The following is a 6,128-nucleotide window of genomic DNA, read 5'->3' as shown; positions in this document are numbered from 1 at the left end:
TTTATTTTATTAAGCTACATAACAGTTTGGATTTTTATTCTAGTTACATTACAGACTGATTAACATAATATACTACATCTCTCTTTTAATTAGGTTATTTTTTTGGTGAGAAAAAAAGTGTTAGTGGAGCTTTGAGTGGAGATTATTTTGTCACAGTACAGTCAGGTACATAACCACGGGAACATGATTTCAGGTGGGGGTCCGGGATTTCTGACTATTTGCCCCCCCAAAAAGTTTTTGAGTTCATTAAATACCTGCAGCGATCCCCCCTGCAGAGACGCTGTGTACATTTACTAACAAGGCACAGCGGTGTAACTTCATTGATTATTTAAATCTCCAGACACACCGACAGGATCGGTCAGGATCTAATGATTATTAATGTTCTGCGTTCTTCTACACATCCAAAAAGTGATCCATTACACACACACTGCCCAGGTTCATACAGTGATATTGTTTGGAGTAAAGCAGCTGTCCTCCTGATAAATCCTGACCTCGATCAGAACTGTCTAAAAATATTATTTCAGAGGCTAAAAGTTTAATTCTCTTTCCCCCAGAGAGTTTCATCTGTCCTGTCAAGTTGATAACTACTATTTTTAGTTTTGCTGCTTAAATATCTCAGGATATTTGCGGCAGTGACATTACTGCGCGCATGGAAACATTTACAATTACTGAAAGCAGCCTTTCCAATGTTTAAAGTAAATTGTCAAAGAAAACGCTCATACATCAATGCAACACACAATAAAGCCTGGAAAGCTCTTGCTGCTTGATCATTTAAAAAGCAATATAGCCTACAGGGACCGGTAGAGGTGGAGTGTAATGTCTGGCTCTGTCAGGCTCCACTACCTTTACGTGCAGGGTCTATTTTTGCTAGACTGACTTTCTCTCCTGAAAAGATATTAAAATGTAGTCAACTGACATTAACAGTCCTATAGTGAAAATTACAACAGTTTTTAGCCTGGCTCATCTCCTCCATTGCACAGTCTGAAGAGTACTGTGGGGCAGTTGAGTATGTCGAGTAAGCTCATGTTGCATGCTCAGAAATTCTTGCTAATGTAGTACACATCCAGGTATTTCTCACGTTCACAAAATCCACATACTATGAAGTTGGAATGCACTACATACTCAATTTGACATCTTACTTAGTATGAATAACATGTTAGTATGCGATTTCAAACACAGCTTTCGTGTCTCTTTCGTGTCAGCTTTCAGCCAGCAACAGAGCGCTTACAAATGTGAGTAACCAAACTCTAATACGGCTTGTACGTGGTCAAATAATATTCAAATGACGACGTTTATATTCGTAATGAATGTATCTATTGTTGGAATTATATGTACTGCTCTGACTGACCTGCCAGCTTGTTAGCATACATGGTAATTTAGCATAGAAGTTAGCGAGCTGGCTAATAACACCGTAATCACAACTGAACTGTAAATGTGGATGTGTGATGAGTAACTGTGATTAATAACGCCGTACATCATTGTTGGTTTCTACAAGGGACTGATGAAGACACTGAGCGACTCATTAAATGGAGGGCTAAGAATGAGGACCTCTTTACTGGCAAACGTATAACGTTGTAAACGTATAAATAACGTTGTGTTATTAAGTGTTGTAATTTTCATATGCATGGCTCATTATAAGTTAATGTTCTGCTCTCCTGAAATGTATTATTTTACATATTGCTGATAACCAGTTAGTTTTGTTGTTAAGGGATCATTTCAATGACCATAAAGGTGGGAAATTAGCACCAGTCACCAGCCAAATGCCGGTAAAATATGAAAGTGGATGGTGGATTTCAGACACAAAATAATTACTTACTCTTTAGTGACAGGTGAATTTGAACAATTATCTGTCAGTGGCTGGTAGATGTTCACATTTTTAAAAAGTTCACACCCTATCCCCTGTGAAAAGGTTATGGTAACTTGACCAATGTTATGCTTGTACAGGATGTATGTTAAGGAGCACAGGTTGGAGGTGAAGGTAGAGGCTGGGTGGGCCAAAAAAGTGGGACAATCTAAAGCAAAACTACAAAGTGAGTTGAACTATCAAAAGCACTACAGTCTTGATGTTTAACACAAATGAAACATGATGATGTTTGATTATGAGGTTTGATTTCTTCAAAATAATCAGGCAAAGTCAGTGCTGGGTAATAATTACAATTAATTAAAACATTGCTGTCCCTGGTTTCCCTAATGTAATCACAGAGTATATGATTAGTGGTGAAACGTTTAGCTAAATAATGATTATCAGATGACCTTTGCCTATATTGTTTTGTAGGAACTAAAGGCACCACGCACAGAAGTGGTTTGGTATCATGGATGAGGTGATGGGGCAAAGACCATCCATAACCCCACCAACCCTCATCTCCTCTGCCATGGAACCAACCCCTGCAGCAGTGGTCTCTCCAGAGCAGGAAGTTGCACTCCAGCTAAGAGAAGACGTGAGTCGGAGTGGCTCATGTTCCAGGATTGGGAGAAAGGGTGGAGAAGAAAAAGAGAGAGGCACTGGAGAGAGAAAGGAGAGAAGGAGAGAGAAGGCACAATGAGAGGAGGGAGCAAGAGGGCATGGACAGCAGAGCTAGGGAGGAATGGCGAGGAGGAGAGGGAGAAGGAGCGTATAGCCAGGGAGGAAAGATTAATGGTGATGTTAGAGTCATTTTTGCAAAAAAGAAATAAAAGACAAAAGATTTGCAGTCTTTTTTTCTGATTATTTTATAGCATTTTTTCAGATGGATTATGAATAGAACAGAGAGACAGTAATGACACAATAGTGAAATAAAATAAGGAATTATGTATATACACCTCATACCAACAGGTAGTGTAGTCTGATGCTTGCATTGAGCAAACATTGATCCCCATGATCATCATCTTGGCTCCATGCTACAGACCCCTGTCTAAATCAAAGTAATACAATTATTAGTATAATAATAATATCTTGGCAGGATTGTTGACTTAAAAGGGTTCATGAAAATGTAGGAGACAGCCAGTGCAGTCAGAGTCAGTAACAGGTTTATTGCCAAGAGTTTGTTTTGGTGATGCATAACAATATACAGTGCAAGGACAAAAACAGCCAAGTACTGCAAAATACAAGAAACATAAGTGACAAATTAACAATAAAAGATATGAAAAAGTGTTACAAGAATAAGTTTTTTTATAAGATTTTTAAATAATAGAGCTGTGCAGTTTTTTGCAGGAATGCGCAAAGTATTGTCAGGGAATATGTAAAATGTAAAAATGTAAATGTGAACTAACTTCACTACAACTATGTACGTGTATTCACCAGGGTTGGATAACATTGAAATTGAAATGAGGAAAATTAAACAACTCCCTGAGTAAAGGTTGAAATAAACAAAAACTTAGCAATAATCATATTCCTGCTGTACAGGGATCATCTGGAGCAGACACTGCAGCTTTGAGCTTGTTTCTGAGGGTGTCCCCAAACTGCTTGGGTGGCTAATTGGCTTCATCACAGTCATTCCCATCATCACCACCTTCATCAGGTTCTAAAATGTCCCCATTCCTGATGCAGAGGTTGTGGAGGGAAAGGCAGTGAATAATGACCTCTGACACTCCACCTTGACCTCTAGTGCCTTCAAAAAGATGGAGCTCCACCTGGTCTTCAGCACCCTCCACCACACACCTTGCCCTGGACAGCCTTGTGTTGTACCTGCCGGCAACAGCATTCTGGACAGGCTCACGGAATGGGGTCATCAGGCAAATGGGTTGAGCCAAACATGGATACCCTCAATCACCAATGAGGTACCATCCTGGAGGTGGATACAGCTGGAGCACATAGAAGGGGCTGCACCTGAGGACCCGGGCATCATGCACACAGCCAGGGAAGCCCACGTGAACATTGAGAAAGCGACCCTTGTTGTCACAGACGGCTTGAAACTGGACAGAACGGAACAGTTTCTGGTTAAAGTAGTCTGCAGCAAACTGTCCAGGTGGTACAATGTGAACATGGCACTATTTATTTTGCTTATTAGTTATTTATTTATTCATACATATCTACTAATTATCAAACATACACTCATTGGCCACTTTATTAGGTCCACCTGTACAATCTAATGTAATCCAATACACCAGCTCAGCCATAAATTTTGTTAATAAGATGTTAATATAAGATGTTAATGAGATTATGGCGAGTGAATGTGAAGCGGGACCCAGGACATTAAGGTACAGCTGAGTAAACAAACCCAGCCAGCGTCCCCTTCAATTCTCTGAAAAGATTTACAAACAGGTGTTATTTGGAAAAACTGAGCACACACTGGAAATCTAGATGCCTGAAAAAATATTAAAACTTAATAAAATGACATATTGACAGTCCTACAGCAAAATTTATAACTGCTTTTAGCCTGCTTTAAAATCTCCACTATTGCTACGAGTTGGTGTGAAATGTATTCTGGGATACTTGGCTGTATACTTCAGTGTGAACAGTTTGCTAAAGGCATACTTAGTCTTTCATTTAGTAGGCAGTATGCAATACATACTGATTGAGTATGTAGTAGGCACTACGTTAGTATGCAGTTTTGAACCCTGCTTCTCTCTAGACCGCACACTCGCTACGCACGGAGCTGTTCTTTAAAGGAGCTATGCTACTTGTATAACACATTTTAGTTTAGAAAACTTCTTTAAATCCATTTTTTTTAAAACTCCCAGATGTTTAGGCCGGGTAGGGGGGTCAGCTCAGGCCTGGCAGGCTGCTGGGCTTGCAATACACTGGTGTATCTGCATCTAATGAACACACACAGTCTCATGTTCAATGTGCTAATGTGACATTACAGTATCAGAAATGGCAGAGAGCGATGAACCCATGGAGATCACCACTCCTGACCATTTAAAAAGCAATGTGTCGAAAGTTGTTGGATTTCCATCCACAAAACAGAAAAAAATTAACAAAAGCAGTCTAGTAAAAGACCTGAGTGATCAGTGCTGCAGCCTGCAGTATGGGGGTTTGGACACAGAGCTCCTACTCACACTATCATATGGGCTCGCAGTGCATCCTGACCCAAATAACACGTTATGTATTGATGTAAACAAGCGCATACTGAGGTGAATTTATTTATATTTTATTTAAGTGCATAGTTTAATTACTATGATCCAGCACAATGAAAGCTTATTTGATATTTATATTTTAGTTAATGTTATTCATTTTGTGCCTAAACTTTATTATTATTTAGCAAGAAAGCTATCACCTGTTTATTGCTAATGTTGGAACGCCTTCCTGTGTAGAGAATGTATAACAACCACATGCTGATAGTGGCAGTGGCAATGCATAAGTCTGAATATAGTGTATAGGTACATAATAAATATTAATAATAGGTAAAATTTGAGCATTACAAAATAGAATATAATTTGAATATTAAAGATAATAAGGAATGAAATTTGAATTGGATTATAGAGGAAGATTAAAAGTACTAGATGCCATGTCCAAAAGATGATTGCAAATAGGAAAATGAGAAATACAATTTGGAGAGAGAGGTTAAACTTTTGAGCTAGATGGCTTAAAACTCCACATTTAAACCAGGGACCCTTAATAACAGGTTTGAATAATAGGCAAAGGGCATTAAAGAGATAAGCACAATAATTGACACGAGCAAAATCAAATCCTTTCAAAAATTAAAGAAAGAATTTGATTTGGAGGACTAAGATTTGTTTAGGTATCTGCAAGTCAGAGTGACTGTAATGCTGCATACAAGAATAATACAGGTAGAGTGATCGGTGCTGTATCAAGGACTAGTGATGAGCAAAGGAATCTCCACACTATATATTAGAGATAAATGGAGAAAATGGGGAAGGCAAAATACAATTGTTCAAAGAAGACTGGTATAATATATTTAACATACAGCAAACAACCACCAGCTCCAGGATGTGGAAAGAATGTTATTAGAAAAACATAGTCAGATTCTTCATTACTCCCAAGACTAAAAGTAAATTTTCATCTACACAACAGACATGCTGGAGACTGTGTGGAGAGAAAAATGCAGATCATACTTATGTTTTCTGGGAATGTATGAAAATGAGAAAATACTGGGATGATGTATATGTGGAGTTGAAAGCGATATTGGGTAATGAATTACCAAAGATATGTGTGGTGTTATATCTAGGCAACCTGACAAGGGAAAATG

At 38.6% G+C, this 6,128-nt stretch overlaps 1 long non-coding RNA gene across 1 annotated transcript; it reads left to right on the top strand.

Annotated features, from left to right (window-relative positions):
- Nucleotides 1-1,265: 1,265 nt before the first annotated feature.
- On the top strand, nucleotides 1,266-2,690 carry LOC121881243. The gene is made up of 2 exons (XR_006091729.1): nucleotides 1,266-2,030; nucleotides 2,276-2,690. It is a non-coding gene; the product is annotated as an uncharacterized LOC121881243 (long non-coding RNA).
- Nucleotides 2,691-6,128: the final 3,438 nt, after the last annotated feature.

This window comes from Thunnus maccoyii, chromosome 16, assembly GCF_910596095.1.
Source record: "Thunnus maccoyii chromosome 16, fThuMac1.1, whole genome shotgun sequence".
In the NCBI taxonomy this organism is placed as follows: domain Eukaryota; kingdom Metazoa; phylum Chordata; class Actinopteri; order Scombriformes; family Scombridae; genus Thunnus; species Thunnus maccoyii.
The sequence above is the reverse complement of the archived record's forward strand: the minus strand, read 5'-3'. Positions and strand labels throughout refer to the sequence as shown.